Raw genomic sequence first — 18,068 nt, forward strand, 5'->3', positions numbered from 1 at the left:
TGTTATCGTGTGAAGGGTAACCGTATTAATTATGATTTACGTTGAACTGTTAATTTGTTATCTCTTATGCATGTATAACTGTATGTTTTTTCTAAGAATTATTTTCAATTTTCAATTTATCCAGTGACAATGTAGATTCGTTGGCGCTCTCTCTCTCTCTCTCTCTCTCTCTTTAATCGAAGAAGACATTTGCTTCGTCACCGAATATAATGTTCAGCACGAAACTATGTCACATGTTAAGACTAACTCTAGACTCTGATCATTGTTGGGAACTTGGTGTGAAATTCTTTGAGTTTAGATAGCTGACACTCTCTCGTTAATATATACTCATAAAATATATAAAATCAACGTTCCATTATCACCTAAGCGTGCTTATAACTATGAGCAAGTTTATCAAAGAGACTTAACGAAATTGAAATGCATTCTGCGGAAATATAAATAATCTTTTTTCTCTGTCGGAGTGCTCGTTTTCTTTAGAATACACGATTACAATACTGTTAATATCGATCCTGTGTTGAAATAAAATGCAGGATTCGTTATAGCAAAGAATTGTTTTGGTATGTTTGTAAGAACATTGTTAGCATTCATGGCATTACGCATGATCAGAAGAATTTGTTTGCAATATGCTTTCCTGAACTTAGCTATCACTGAGTTATCAAAATTCTTAACATATATAAACATACATACACACGCACATATACTGTATGTATAATTATAATATATATATATATATATATATATATATATATATATATATATATATATATATATATATATATATATATATATATATATATATATCTACAGTATATATTTATTATTTGATAACGCACCTAAAGCTCTTAAATATGACAAGCAAAGACGTTTGGCAGTGCAGACAATAAATGCAAGCTTACAGACCTTTGAACACCCTAATACATTTTTGCTTAACTAAAATATTGAACCGTTTACCATCTCGGCAACTAGACCTAGCCTACATCATGTGTTGCCAATAACTGAGTCCACACTGAAAGACACCTTCTATTATCGATTCTGCCGTTTAGCAAATCGGTAGGCGCATCTCGACACCATTCCTGACCAAATGGAGTCGACAGAGGTACAGCATATATTGTTACAGCAACTATTCTCACAGCAGCTGTTCTCACAGCAGCATCACTGGTCATGTCGTGCGTGAATCGACATTATCTGCGCGAGATCTCAGTCATTGCACGCCAATATTGTTCTATTGCTCATATTCAATCGGCCGCTTTACACGCCACTGTAAGCAAACGTTCCTAACTCAGTCGACTTGAGGTGGGTGGAATAATTTCATGATTGTTTATACCGACGGGATTCGCCAAATGGAGCTGTCTGAAATGTTATGGTGTGTCTGTGGTACTAAAGCTCGCACTCACTATGGAATGTTTAAATATCCTACCTTTCTTACGCCACACAAGACGCCAAAAATTACATCTTCTCTCTGACTTGAGTAAAATTTGGTGATTATAATGTGTAAATCGTCCTCGGTTTTTAAAAATCAATTCTGAACTAACTGACATGTAGAAAAGCATTTTTAACTCATTCAGAACAAGAAACTAATGTAGACACATTTGCTTTAATTTCTTTGCTTAAAGGATAAATACAAAAAAATACGTTTCAGGATCTAGGATGAAGAAGTGGGTGGTTTAACTTCAGATAACTAGCAAAAAGAGTAAAATTTGGAGAAGTTACCTGTATTCTGGTACCACGTAGTTTGGCGAACCACCACCAGGGTGGCGCTGCTTGAAATCACCGAGCCTTGCGGTGCTCCTTCAATCAGCTGGGAACCGCGGGAGCCGAGAAGTTTCATAACGCGTCCTGCTACATTTTAAGTTCATTATCTTTATAGTGTTACGTTGCGCAGCACATAACTGCAGATATAGGCCCAGGAACTATTCGAGAGTTCATAGAGTCACATTTCACAGGTAAGCAGAGCATAATGAATTTTATTTACCCACAATGTGGAGTTGGTCAGTGAAACGTCTTGTTTGCCGCACGTAAGCTTTCTCTGTTAGCGTCTTTTGTTTTCAGTACATTATTGTATTATTGTGGCACTTACTGTATGTGCAAGGGCGATTTCAGTTTTGAAATCAGAACATCATTGATCTTAAATATGCCACATGATATAAAGGTAAAAAGGTTTTGGTCATTGTTAAAAATACTAAGTAGTAACTAGGCCTGGGCCTAGAGTTACCGGTTGTGTCGACACTTCTCGCCTTTTAAAACATGTCAGGTAGCCTGCTTTATTATGTTAGTCATTTGGATTCTTTGCAGTAGGTAGGCTTGTTGGATACTGCCTATGCCATGGACTTGAAAGTTTTATACATGCAAAAGCAGTGTCCAAGTTGTTTAACAAAATATATTTCATCAAAAGGTTTCTCTACAAAATTCCGAAAGTCACCTATAGCGGGTGTCAGGACCAGGATTAATAGACTACTAATCCTGGTCAGGACGACGTAAACAAACCGTAGAAAACAACTTCTGTAACAGTCTGTGTATTTTCATATATGCAACAAATCCTGGTTTAGTTTTTTTTCTTTTATCAGACGATATGTCCCACAGATAGGTATGGCAAGAAAATGAAGTTTGGTAGCCTAAGGCTAGACCTATGCCCTCAAACTTTTCATTTGGTAAGAGGCTGCTTCATTTGAATCTTATTCTTAAAAATACTTAATTTTGAATATAAAATGCACAGTTTATATAGGTAAAAGTTATCGTATCATCTTGCCAAGGGAAAGATACCCCTTACGAATGGTAGCCTACTAACAAGGAAAGGAATCTTGCCAAAGCAAACGCTAGACCTATGCGTATTGATTCAGCTGCTATTTTTATTGTTTTGTCCTTCTTTTAAGAACAGTTTTATTACAAATGAGTTGAAATCACATTCTTTTGTAGTCCTTATTTAACAATCCTTTCTGAGTATCATTCCAAGCCTTAAAATAGAAACTAATTTTGTTAGCCTTTCTGCTGTCGGTTTGTTTACAAGACTGAGAATGACGGGAAAAAAGTATAATTTGCTAAACGTGCTTTCAGACCTTTCACTAATGTATGGTACAGTAATGATTAATTTACTTATAATAGGATAACATATTCTGGAAATAGTTAAACGAGAAGAATATAGCAATGTGGTACTTTAGTGTTCTGTCTCGACAATGTAGCGGTATGGGCTGCTGAACCGTGTGTTTCAGTATGGCTATCCCACGGTGGGATCTTTACATAAGACTGCCATTAACGTTCAGTTATACCTGCACGGTTATGCCCGTACAGTCGGACCATGCAGGCAAAACTGAATATTAATGTGAACAACCTGCACAATTTTTCTCGCCTGCGCAGGCGGTCTGAGCAAATAGCTCATCTTCATTGAGGAGCCTCTGGCCAAACGGATGCGCATGCGCACTTCAACGTTAATGCGGTGAGGCAAGGTTTGTGGCCCAGTTCGCTGTCCGACCCCGAACGGAAGTCGTTTACCAAACTTGAACGTGGAGTTGGGGTTTTATTAAACTGAAAAGTGTTAATACCTACATTGTCGATTCAGTATATCGGATTTACTTGCTTTTTAGTAATTGATACGGATGTCAGAATAATATATATTTATATAATTTGGCCATTTTTCCGAAGATAAAATTGAATAATTGTGTATAATGAAGGCTGAAAGTGGCAGCATCATTTCTGTATGTCTTGTAGATTTCATTGAAATCTATATGAATGAGACTTTGCTTGGGCAAGTAAAATCCAAAGGTTATCGTAACATATTTAGCCTATGTATGTTTATTCGTGGTTATAAACCATATATGCAAGTTAGTTTTTAAATGTGAGTAAATATTCGTTATGATGAAATAATACAAAACAAGAATAGGGCCATAATGGGTCTATTTATGTTTCTGGATCATATATGCAATTCATTTTTAAAATGAAAACAAAATTATATTCAACATTCTGATAAAAAAAACAATATTAGACTGCATGTTTTTTCTTTGCTCACATCCCGTGTAAGCCAGTTTTGAGATGAAATTAGACTATAAACACATAAATGAAGCAAAGGAACAGTAGTAAACTATGGATGTTCACTCGTTGTAACACATCATAAGAGAGTCATTCTTAAAATGAAAACAAATCAGTATTAAGCATTTCAATGAAAAAGAAAAACAATATTAGGCTTATATTTGTCAACTTTAAAATTAAAATCAATTACTATCTTAATTAACACAATTATCTTGCCGTGAAACTCTTCCTTCATTCATAAAACATTTAATAAACATTATGAAAGTCCTTGTAGCCAAATTTAAACTCTTAACAAATTCACATGGGACTATTGAATGTTATTGCAACCACTCTTTCACTGGACGTCTTACTTGACGTTTATGAATTTTTATATGATATCAGCAAGCCAATTACAGCCACAGCATCGTGTGTTGACGCCATGGCTGCTATTGAGGACTGAGGATAAAGACTGTATCGTTAGTGGTGAAGATTTGCCTGCACAGGCCGACTGTGCAGGCATAACTGCGCAGGCATAACTGAACGTTAGTGGCGGCCTTGAATTACTGACTCTCTATGGTAAAGAGCAGTCTTTCTGAGAAATGCATCAGTACATATAATATATATATATATATATATATATATATATATATATATATATACATATATATATATATATATATATATATATATATATATATATATATATATATATATATATATATATATATATATATATATATAATATATAAATGCATACATGTATATGTACACATATATATTATATATATACTATATATATATTTATATATACACGCATGATACATACATATATGTAAATGCATACACACATGTATACACACACACACATATGTGTGTGTGTGTGTGCGTGCGTGCGCGCGCATATGCAGCTGTTGCTTGCAAGAGAGTGAGAAAACTTGGAAGTTATAGTATTAATATAACTGTATGTTATCTAATTGGGTGAATGTAGTTATTCTATATCTATACAAGACATTTAATGAATTGAATAGGTTTCTTAGGGAAGGTGCCTTGTCTTGTTTTCATAAATTATTGCATGACTAATTACAACAAATTTACATCAAGTTTTAGTTGTAGAAACCAGTCAATTAAATGATTCGAATATCATGTACAAATTACACTAATTGCATTAGCAACGTCATATTACTATTTGCTTTTCTTTTTGTAATTTTTCTTTCATAAAATTTTTGTTTCTACGTAACTCTGACTACGAACGGTCAAGAACCTTCACCTGAATCATTAGTCATTCACAATGAAAACTCAGTAACCTGTAGAACTTTACTCTTAGTAATCATATTTTTTACCACTTGCTTTGTCTTTCCTGAACTGTGCAACCCCTTGTCCTGTGAAATCACTAAATTTCTACAATGCACCCTAATCTGAGCATATTTTGTCTTTTTCAAGAAGTGGTTGTTACAGTTGAGAACTATCTGTCAGGTGATCGGCGTTTCAAAATATCTTTTTTTGCCATTCTGTGTAAGGAAAGACTTGTAAAACGATTTACATATATAATAAGTACCTATAAAATCCCTTACACACAGTAATTTTCTTATAAAAGTTAATTGGTGATTCTTGACGTTTAAGTAGAAATACTATTGCTTGTATTTTGAAAATAATGGACAGTATCATTGGATTCCCTTCTGCATATTTAACTAAAAATGCAGTATTCATATTTGCGTCTAATTTTGTTTTCAAGATACATACAGTTCTTTTTAGTATATATAGTTATTACTTTAAATCCTTAAAACTGAGTCGCCTATTAAAGCCATCACATTTTCTTCTTAAGTGTGAAGATCAAAAAGAAACTTTACAAAGCCTTTGTAATTATGATTTCCATACCAAAGTTAGAGCCCATAGTTTCCCTTGTGGCAAATCTCTCTCTCTCTCTCTCTCTCTCTCTCTCTCTCTCTCTCTCTCTCGACGGTTTTCTGTTACCCTAACAGTAAATTCAATTAACCTTTTAGAAAAATGATATGAAAAGGAATAAAATACTAGGGTGATATTGTATATATAAGTAAGGTTTGGTACTCTCTCTCTCTCTCTCTCTCTCTCTCTCTCTCTCTCTCTCTCTCGTGCACGGACTCACATAAACACAAAATTAGATACAGCATTAAGGTCCAAGATGTAACTGAAAGTAAATAAGTACAGTACAAAGAAATGTTGTACCTTTAAGGTAAAACCTTCAGTTAAAGCAGAGTTATGCTTTATCCCTTTAACAATAAAAACGAAAACCATTAGATGGCGATGAGAATTGTTGACTTGGATTTATAAAAGTGACTGATCAGGAGCCGTAAAGAATGTGAGACCTTTGAATATCAAGAATCAAGGCTGATTTTACCTCATTAATAAGGCCTCAGTGAAATTCTGCCACTTATCTTTCTGCGCCTTCACTTTGACAAATCTACGAAGAAGAATTAGGAGAAATATCATAGATGGTATGTTATAAAGAACTGAACTAATCGTCCGATTTAATAATATATATGAAGATAATGGGACACCTTTAAAGCATATGATTAATATTAGAATGAGAGAAGAGTCCTTCTGAATCAGGTCTTTATGCAACAGTAGGCTAGGTATTAGGTAGCAACGTAGAAATATGTAGTATATTAAGTCATAGTAGGAATTGCAATTTTTGCTTTTTATATCGGAAATTGATGAAGGATCCCTTGAACAAACTTGAAGAAAATAAAGTGAGAAGATTGTTAACGAAGCACGTGTGGCCATAGTATAATTAATCTATGATAGTGAATAGTGTTAAGTGATTCACTGAAACTGCTGAACGAAAAGGCAAGTCAAACCACACAAAAAAGATATAAGACTTTGAGAAGACTGAAGGACAATAGATAGAAAGATATATTTCTAAGCTCAGAGTTAGATGAAGATAAAGAACAACGACAAAAGAAATTATTATAAAAATATAAATGAGCTGTGAACGAAGAATTCTACTGTCCACCTCACAAGGAAGATGCATATTAAACTAACAGAAGGGATTAGACATTTTTCAGCAATATAAGGGATAAATAAGGATAACTGAGAAACAAGAAATGTAAGTTTGTGCGCGATGAAGTAATGGACAATAAAAAAAAGAGATCACGAATGAGGTTTGTGGAAATTAAAGAAGAACTAGGAAGAATGTGATAAGTAACTGTGAAGAAAATGAAGTATGAAAGAGGAAATGAAAGGAATTACTCAACGAAATAAGAATAATTGCAGTTAGAACCAGGAAATAGTTAACAGAGGAAAACTATTGCAAACATATTAACTGTTTGTCATGTTTACACCTATTCACAACTGTTTATACCTTTCCCCACTGGCAACTCTATAAGAATAAAGCAAAAGATAAAATCGGATAGACATTGATAACTCTACATGCAAATCAACATTTTAGAAAAGACAGATATAAAGAAAACTAAATAAGAATAAATCCCCGCAAAAGAAAATTAGGAATACTTCGTAATCACTCCACAACATAGAATCAGGTTCGCGCTTCAAATGGTGTCCGCACTCTCGTATCTCATTTAGTCGTTGTTTAAAGCGGAAGTCTTGTAATGCTATCTGGAGGGGGAGTTATTGATCTGGGCAATGGGGAGATATTCCACTGTTTTTATACTGGAATCATGGAATACAGCCCAGGAAATTATAGGTGGAAAAGACTGGGAATACTTGGGAGTTGTTTGGGCTGTTGGGAATACACTGACACACACGCACAGATACATGGGCAATCACACATGCACTCATTTATATATATATATATATATATATATATATATATATATATATATATATATATATATATATATATATATTTCATATATATGTATATATATAGTTACACATATATATATATATATATATATATATATATATATATATATATATATATATACACATACACATATATATATATATATATATATATATATATATATATATATATATATATATATATATATATATAACACGTGCGTCCATGTAGTGAGCGTCTGTGTATGCATTCGTATGTGTCAGTGTAATCCCAATAGTGCAAAGAACTTTTAAATATTCTCCGTTTTTTTCACCTACAATTTCAAATATATGTATGGATAGACAGACAGATTTTTTTTTTTTTACAATATCTGTGTTTTAGGTATTATATGCTTTTTAATTCTCAATATATGCGCTCTAAGCAAATTCTCTGATATATTCCGATCACATAACACGAATTATCCTGCGTCTGTTCTGACTGATCTACGATATTTTGCATGTTGATATGAAAATACAAAAAAAATTCTGCATTAATTTTATGATCATTATTATCATCTTTGTTATGTATGACACTCACATCTTAACGTGCAAGATATAAAACCCATCAGCTGGAGAATAAAGCAGAAATTAAAAAAGAAAGCAGACAGAGGAAAGTAAGAGGTTAAAAGTAACATAACGATGCATTTTCAAGCACGGGAATTTGCCCATACACATTTCCTGCAAGTGAAGTCAGAAAACTAAGGCAGTGGTGCATAGCGCTTTAAAGTAGTATCACAGTCCCTTTTAAGCCCGAGTAACGGAATCAATAGCACCGGGAGGTAGACGGTTCCACAGTTTTACAGTCAAAAGAATCAAATACCTTTAGTGTTGGCAGTACCACATCGTGGCACCAAACGGAATGTGGTTGCTGACGAGAGCGGGTATTAAAGATTATAGCGAGAGTGCCATGCCAGGGAGGACCTCGTGAAGGATATCCCTATAGGATATATTCAGACAAGCGGTTCATGTTGTGTAGGATCTCATTAGAGTCCCTGGGATGTGAGCGAAATCTCTTGATATGTGGCTTGGGGTGATAAGTCTAGGGGAGAATGATGTTTACTGAAGTTTTTCAGCCTTGAAAGCCGAGATTCACATATGAAGGCTCTTTCCTTGTTCTATCGAATGTGAGACGGAGTTTTCGATTATAGAGCGGTCTGCAAATCATCGTGACATTTTGTGTTTTCAGTTTTAGTAATCTGTCTCCTTTCAACCTGAAGAAAATTCTTTCAAAACAAACTGAAGCCAATTACTGATGTTTGTATGATAAGCTTTCACCAGTCTGCATGTGCAATTAGCAATACGGTATAATAACAGCAGTGGTTTGTATTAGACAAAGCCGTCCAATTATCCAGGAGTGTTGCAACTAACAAAAAGTTGATACAAACTTGGACATTGTAGGATGTGGACGACTTATTAGACACTCGTGATAATTGAGATCATACCCTTGCAATGTTATGTGCTATTGCGTAAAGGTTGAGTTGACAGAAAAGACCTGTTATGATGCTTTCAGTATAACATCAGCTTTCATGTAACCGAACTTGTCAATGGTGCAAGTTTAACCAATCATCATTTTTCGACATTATACAAAAGATACCGAAAATGCATCGTTATTAGACCATTTAACATTCAAATATATTTATTTTACTGTTTCCATGACGGAGTAGACTTTAGGTAAAACCTGTATCTTACGTGAACGTCCTTCTAGTCATAAAAGTTGGAAGATCATACTGCTTTGTGTTTAATTCGTATAAAAAACTCTGATTTAACTAATAAAGTACATGTAACAGTTATATTAATATTAATCAAAATGATTTAACTAATAAAGGACATGTAGCAGTTATATTAATATTAATCAAAATGATTATAGACATTATTATTAATATTATTCCTCGATCTCATGTGTAAAACAAGTCCTTCTTATTGGGCAATAGCCTTGAGTGTTCACCAGATGATCTTATACATTGCATATCATCAAGATGTATCCATAAATCGGAAAGTATCTAACTGAACTGTAGTCGACAGAAGTTTGTATTACGCTTGACGTCTTCCGGGACTCACTAATTAAGGATATAGCCACATATGACTCTAATTGTTGCTTCGGATTCCCTCAGCATCTGAATTAATTTCAGTCACTGAAAGTCTGAGCTAGAGAATGAAAGGCAGCCAGAAATCTCAGAATCATTAACGTGCTTGTTTCATATTGTAAGTGCCAGGCAGGAGGTTAGTTCCGTCAGTGCACCGCATGTGGTGCACTGCAGGCGTTACTTAAGGTTCTTTGCAGCGTGCCCTCAGCCCCTAGCTGCAACCTCTTTCGTGCCTTTTACTGTACCTCCATTCATATTCACTTTCTTCCATCTTACTCTCCTCCCTCTCCGAACAATTGATTCCTAGTGTAGCTGCGAGGTTTTCCTCCTGTTACACCTTTCACACCTTTTACTGTCAATTTCCATTTCAGCGCTGAATGACCTCATAGGTCCCAGTGCTGCTTGGCCTTTGGCCTAAATTCTATATTCAATTCAATTCAATTCAGTTCAGTTCATAGTGTAAGTAATTATATATATATATATATATATATATATATATATATATATATATATATATATATATATATATATATATATATATATATATAATTATATATATATATATATATATAATTGGCCACATTCTCCTGCATCTGTTTCATACGTAACTTCTATTTCCAAGTCGTGTGTCATATACTAGTAAATGATGATATGGCACATACCTTATCTGAATAATTTAAAATGGTGTTTCAAGCAAAACTGATTTACCGCATTACAGATAGAGCTTGGGCTCTTGAAAAGTTTACTGTCTGCAAAATTAATGGAGACGGGTAGAAATTGATAACAGAATTTCATTATATCTTTCAATTCGTTGTTGCAAACAAAGTATTTATGAACAGTGATAGGTCTGCGTTATCATCTCGTGAACAACCGATCATGTCTAATAAGGGTTAAAAGTATTGAAATTGCTATTACAGTTTAATCCGGGAACGAAGTAGAGGGCTGTTAACGCATATATATGTCTTTAGAAACTTGAGTACGAGAAAGCAAAATTTTAGGTTATCCGTTACATACATTCACAAGATAAATTATCTAAAACCATCCTTCGCTGAAAATGTATGAAATATCATATCAAATCGTATGTGACATATCAGTGGAGGGAGTGTTAGTTTGGACCTCTTTGGACTGGTCAATATCGTACTCGGCTAGCACTCTGCTGGGTCCGCGTTCGACTCTCAGACTGGTCAATGAATAATTAGGGGAATTTATTTCCGGTGATAGAAATTCATTCCTCGGTATACTGTGGTTCGGATTCCACAATAAGCTGTAGGTCCCGTTGCTAGGTAACCAGTTGGTTCTTAGCCACGTAAAATAAGTCTAATCCTTCGGGCCAGCCCTAGGAGAGCTGTTAATCAGCTCAGTGGTCTGGTTAAACTAAGGTATACTTAACTTATTTGGACCTCTAAATAGACATTTGAAAATTTGAAATTTAATTCCTGCGATGTTGTGAACGAAGTAAGAACTAATTGGAAAAACGCTTTTATGATATTCAAATGTAATTCCAAGTTACGTGATTTCAGTGTTAGCAATGCGAGACAGGATTCAAGTTGTACCAAAGTTGAAATACTTTGCAATATAACGTGCCATAACCAGGCAATAATTCTCTTTCAAGAAGAGAGTTTGGGGATATAGTAATCTAATTCAATGCCAGGTTGATAAAACAGCAACCCATTAAAGCAAAACAAAGACAATTTGAACAAAGGAAAGGACAAAAATCTGCTATTGTATTATCCTTAACAGGGAGGCAATTTAGAGCTCATAACCGACAACAACAGGTATACGTAATTAATATATATATATATATATATATATATATATATATATATATATATATATATATATATATATATATATATATATATTATATAATATATATATTTATTAATTATGTACCTGTTGTTACTCGGTTATGGTAGGCCAACTGGAGCGAAAGATGGCACAGGACCAACAACTGTAGCCCAAAATAATTAATGAAAACTTGGGAACCAGATGGTCAACAACCTCTTAGCCACACACAAAATGTAAATATATATATATATATATATATATATATATATATATATATATATATATATATATATATATATATATATATATATATATATATAATTTTTATCGTATACACTGTGACATTTTTTTATATTCACAAACCTTAAATACAGATGGTAGCAACACGTTAGCTATACAAATGGGCACGGATTAGGGCTAGCAATCTCACGCCATCAACACATGTTTAATACTGTAAAGGGAAACACTTTCTAACGCTAACTCATCTAAAGGGGGAAAAATAGTTTACCATAATAAAAAAATATAATTATTTATTAGAGGTTTGCTTAGGTAGACATAATTATCAACTACTTTTGTCACAAATATAAAGTATAAATCGTAATAGAATAAACCCCATTATTATTATTATTATTATTATTATTATTATTATTATTATTATTATTATTATTATTATTATTATTATTATTAAGAAGGAATTTGACCCTCTCTTGAACAAGTCCTGTTAAAAAGGATTGCTGGATGATTTGACTTAATTTTATACCGAGCCTTCTCAGGTTTTCTTTTGATCCGTTTCTCATCTACGTTAATATTATCGAAGAAGAGGAAAGAATTTTAGGGAAATTTTAAAAGAGACAATATAAAAGGAACCAAATGATGCAGCCATCCTATTTAACAAAACTTGTTATTATTATTATTATTATTATTATTATTATTATTATTATTATTATTATTATTATTATTATTATTATTATTATTATTATAAACTCATAGTAACACGAATCTTGAAATGGAGAAACAAATCCACAGTTATGTATGAGTACATGTATTTAAAAATAAATCTCTATTGGGAGCTTTCGGGAATAGAACAGAATCCCGAAAGCTCTCTGTAGATATTTATTCTTAAATAAATGTAACCATACATAATTGTGGATTTGTTTCTCCATTATTATTACCGTTATCATTATTTACACCATAGTTATTGTTATTATTATTATTATTATTATTATTATTATTATTATTATTATTATTATTATTATTATTATTATTATTATTATTCCATTCCAAGAGTTATTATTATTAGTACCTTATTTCCAAGAGTTATTATTATTATTATTATTATTATTATTAACTAGTACCTTATTTTATTATTATTAGTTATTATTATTATTATTATTTATTATTATTATTATTATTCCCCAAATTCAAGAGTTAGCTCGGAGCGTTCCTTATTAGTTAGTACCTGTGGGTGGTCGCCGTGAATCCTATTCATTCACTACCGAGCGTCAGGAAGCCTTCATTAATCCCCAAGTTTTTGCCTGCACCGGCAGTCGATGGAAGTTTGGATTACGCCCCGGCTACGTCATCCACGACTCGCTAATTGAGGATATCGCCACATGCAACTTGAATTGTTACTTCAGACGTGCCGGGCCATCCCGACATCTTAATTAATTTCAGTCACAGAAAGTTGGAAGGAGGGAGCGAGGGACAAGCAGGAATTCGAAGCTCATTAACATATTCTTGCCATATTGGAGGTAAAAACTCAATACTGTCATTCCTTTATATTTCCTCTTTCGGAGGCTCGCCGTGTGTGTTGTCTTATTTTGCAGTTCGTATCTGCAAGAATGTGGCAGTTGTTCGTGTTTTTACTTTCGCATGGAAGACTGTATTAGTGCAAAATTCGATAATGACTTTTTCATTTGTTTTTCCTTTTTCCAAAAGTAAAACAGATGATTAAATTTATTTTTTCTATTTGATTTATTGGATGCTGGTGTTTACTCAATTTCCAATCTTCGTTAGCGAGAAATGCGGCAGACATTAATTTATGTTTTTACTTTCGTGAGTAAAAACTGCATGGGTGCAAAATTCGATAATGGCTTTTCATATTCATACGTTTTTATTTTTATTTTTTGTTGCTAGTAAATCAGCTGATTGCGGATTTTCACTCCCAGCGGCCATTATAAAATTTCTTTCGTGTTGACTTGTACGAGGAAGCGAAAATGATGATTATAATCATAAAAAGTAAATCCGTTTTCGTATCATTAGCTCGGAACGAAATTTGCTTTGCGTCACTTATAATGTATGGTAAATAAAAGAGTTTTAAGACCCAATTATGAGACAAATATAAATATAAACTTAATCAGCTATATCGAGCATTGTACCAGGTGAAAAATAATTTTGTAGATTTTATTCAAGCAAAAAATCCATACATAAAAAAACTCAGTTTGTTTCTCGCATTCAAGTAGGAAAAAAAGAATCTTTTCATCTTAAACTCTTTAAAGTCATTATTACCTCGTAATGCGTCATACAGACGTGATAATATTAATTTTGTATCCTAGGAACTCTCAGCTCACTTCTGCCCTGCATTCTGGAGACAACGCCAAACGATGCGTCGAGGAGAACTATCAGATTCTGGACGAAATCATTCAAAGATGTATTTTGCGTTCCTTTTACACACTGAGATGGTTATCAAATATATAGGACGCAGAGAAAAATAATGCTGCTATAAGAATTTTTATGCATAAACTCAATAAACAGTGCTTTGATTTCAGTAAAATACGGCTAAGTATAAAGAAACTAATAATTTATAAGGACTGGTGGAAGTCGATTAACTTATCCATTATACAATGTTAAAGTACATTTTCATGTTCGCTCTTTCTTAGATGTGGAGTTTTTAATGAAACTTTCGTTTGTGCATTTGCTGCCGTCGATATTTTGATCCATAAGTGGTAATGATAAAAGTAGAAGTGCTGAAACCTTTTTACCATCCTACATGCATATTTTAAATCAGTATCTGCTTTTGAAAAGAAAAGACTCAGTTTCTATTGAAATTATGAATTCATTGGCCTAGATAATATTCAGCTAAATGAAAAGAGTACCATCAGCGTTCAGTTTCTCTCAATTATCATAATTGGTATTATGGGGAGTTGCTTATCCGTTAAAAAAAAACACTAACAACAATCCCTGTTTCTGGACCAAGCAAACCCTTCGTGACTGTTATATTTGCTATTTCATCTAAATTAAGTGGGTTACTTTGATCTGGTAATTCCTGTGCATGTGATATCAAATGTAAATAACGCTTTACTACTGACTAACTTCGCTTCGGAAATACTGCCAGTATTCCCCCTCCCCGCCCCTCCATTTTTTATGGTTCTGTTCAAACAAGCAATTTTTTGTCTTATTGTAGAGACAAATATAAACTGATACTACCGTGAAATGCCGCTTATTAAGTTATAAACTAGAATAACTATGTTCGGCAGATCTGAGATTACAGTGCGAGTCGTCTTCAATTAGTAGGTTCCAGATGACGTCGATGGTTTCTGAACGGCATGTTACCCGGCCAAGATCATGAAATCTTCTGACTTGCTGCTCCAACTACAATAAGGAACAGAGGTCGCACGGTACGCATTCTACGAGGATGTATTAGCGGCTTCTATTGTTGCTTGGCAAGATAATACAAAGAGACCTTATCCTGAGTGATGTCGTACCAGGGAACTAGATTTGCTGTACATAGGAAATAAGAGAATCAAGAAGTGAAAAAGGAAGAAAGGGAGAGAAAACTGACTTAACAAAAATTAAATGGAATAAGAGAAGGCGATAATCATTACGCAGTACAAATGTAAAATGGTAAATAACAATGATTTCTTGGAAACATAACTAGGGATAACCTCTTCACTGAACACAGCAAAGGATGGAAAAGGTGTTCTGGTGGGTGCAGCATCTTTCCTCAATAAAGCTTAATGCGGTTTCACATCTCGGTAAAGTTTCAGTCAAAACAATACTATTAGGAGAGACAGATCCCGGGAATTGTTGTATCCAGTGGAGAAGGTCTCCAGCAGAAACTGGCAGGCATCTTGAATATTTCATTGTCAGCTTCCCTTTAGCTGCGACCGAATGGGAAACAATTATTTCCCTAAACTATTTTGAATATATATTTCTTGATTTTTTCTCAGCAAAGGTCACGTTGTCCCTCTTTCATGATACTGGTCGCAAACTAATGATTGCTGGCCTTGCAGGATTCCTAAATACCTCACAAAAAACAATTTACATTGCTAATATTTAATGCATATTCAGTTGCATGGTAAATTCATCTCTAACCTTATGATACTTGAAAACCAGTAATGTAAATTAATATAAATGTATATTATCATTTCATCTCTCAAGCATAAAAAGCTATTTGCTGTTACAAAACCACATTATATTTCATCATGCTTCTGTTCAGCAGGCCTACCATAAAGTAATTTTATTACAAACAAATTTTTAGCAAGTAGATTCAAGAAGTATTCAGAGCAGTTCGTGTTGGTATAAAGAAATAAATTCAAATGGGAATATTCATACCTTAAAAATAGTTATATTTTGATAACTGAATTTACTCTGATCGTTCTCGCCCAAACCAATTCATATAATTTTTTTAATAAATACCATAGAGGCACACTGCGATATACATATGAAAGTCTTAGGAATATTCTTCCCTTCCAATAAAACGCAGGAAATTGAATCTCGCATTGCTCAATTTCCATTTCCTGTAACCTACTGCAACTGAACCAGACAGATTTCCTGAGAATTCAAAATTTAAATGAAGGCCATGAAATTGATATGATTATACACTTATATACTGTTTAAAGTACAGAAATAAATTGCTTAATTTTTGTTGGAAAATTGAAATTTAGGAACAAACTTTCATGGGCTCGCGCACGCTTCCATCTGTAGAATTAAAGTTATTTTAAGCAAGTCTCTCTCTCTCTCTCTCTCTCTCTCTCTCTCTCTCTCTCTCTCTCTCTCTCTCTCTCTCTCTCTCTCTCTCTCTCTCTCTGGTGCCTTAACACAGTTAATAAGGTAATGAAATTTTCTAACATACTGTACACCATGCAGTAACAATTATCTTATCAATTTAGGGTCATTCAGCCCTATATGATTCTTCGTTCTCTCACATTAACGTTTCAATCTCACACTTTGACTGTCCTCTACCCTAATTTGACTGTACTTGACTGCAACAGACTTTGACTGCCCTCTACTCTAACTTTGACCGTACATGACTGCAACAGACTTTGATTGTCCTCTACTCTAACTTTGACTGTACTTGACTGCAACAGACTTTGACTGTCCTCTACTTTAACTTTGACCGTACTTGACTGCAACAGACTTTGACCGTCCTCTACCCTAATTTGACTGTACTTGACTGCAACAGACTTTGACTGCCCTCTACTCTAACTTTGACTGTACTGACTGTACTTGACTGCAACAGACTTTGACTGTCCTCTACCCTAACTTTGACTGTACTTGACTGCAACAGACTTTGACTGTCCTCTACTCTAACTTTGACTCTACTTGACTGGAACAGACTTTGACTGTCCTCTACTCGAACTTTGACTGTACTTGACTGCAACAGACTTTGACTGTCCTCTACTCTAACTTTGACTCTACTTGACTGCAACAGACTTTGACTGTTCTCTACTCTAACTTTGACTCTACTTGACTGCAACAGGTTTTGTCTGTCCTTTACTCTAACTTTGACTCTACTTGACTGCAACAGATTTTGTCTGTCCTTTAGTCTAACTTTGACCGTACTTGACTGCAACAGATTTTGTCTGTCCTTTAGTCTAACTTTGACTGTACTTGACTGCAACAGACTTTGACTGTCGTCTACTCTAACTTTGACTGTACTTGACTGCAACAGACTTTGACTGTCCTCTACTCTAACTTTGACTGAACTTGACTGCAACAGACTTTGACTGTCCTTTACTCTAACTTTGACTGTACTGGACTGCAACAGACTTTGACTGTTCTCTACTCTAACTTTGACTGTACTTGATTGCAACAGACCTTGACTGTCCTCTACTCTAACTTTGACTGTACTGGCTCTCCTTCTCCTCTTTCTCCCTTTTGTAGTGTTTTTGCTGATGACGACTGTTACGTCATAGTTTGAGGTGTGTCGACTATGTCACTGTTCACCATCTCTTACATGCTCCACTTTTCACTGTTCTGCTCACCATTTTCTGTTCACCATTTTCTTTCTCTCACCCTCAAGGTCTTAGCAGCCGGTTTGCAAGGTGTGTTCATAACCTCTCGCCTTTCCTTTATGCTCTAGAATGATGACGTTTGCTTGTTTCTATCCGGCAACGAAATCGTTTCGAAAGCCATTAATAAACTTTTGTTTTGCCT

The 18,068-nt window shown here is 34.1% G+C and overlaps 1 long non-coding RNA gene across 2 annotated transcripts in view; it reads left to right on the forward strand.

Moving 5' to 3' along the window:
• Positions 1 to 1,774: 1,774 nt before the first annotated feature.
• The window catches only part of LOC136829440 (uncharacterized), a 180,617-nt gene continuing 164,323 nt past the window's right edge, over positions 1,775 to 18,068 (forward strand). The window contains exon 1 of one of the 2 annotated variants that reach the window (XR_010850385.1): positions 1,775 to 1,943. This is a non-coding gene — a long non-coding RNA (uncharacterized lncRNA). The remainder of the gene's footprint in view (positions 1,944 to 18,068) is intronic. The other variant, XR_010850384.1, reaches the window with a different exon arrangement.

This window comes from Macrobrachium rosenbergii, chromosome 44 (assembly GCF_040412425.1).
Source record: "Macrobrachium rosenbergii isolate ZJJX-2024 chromosome 44, ASM4041242v1, whole genome shotgun sequence".
Classification (NCBI taxonomy): Eukaryota; Metazoa; Arthropoda; class Malacostraca; order Decapoda; family Palaemonidae; genus Macrobrachium; species Macrobrachium rosenbergii.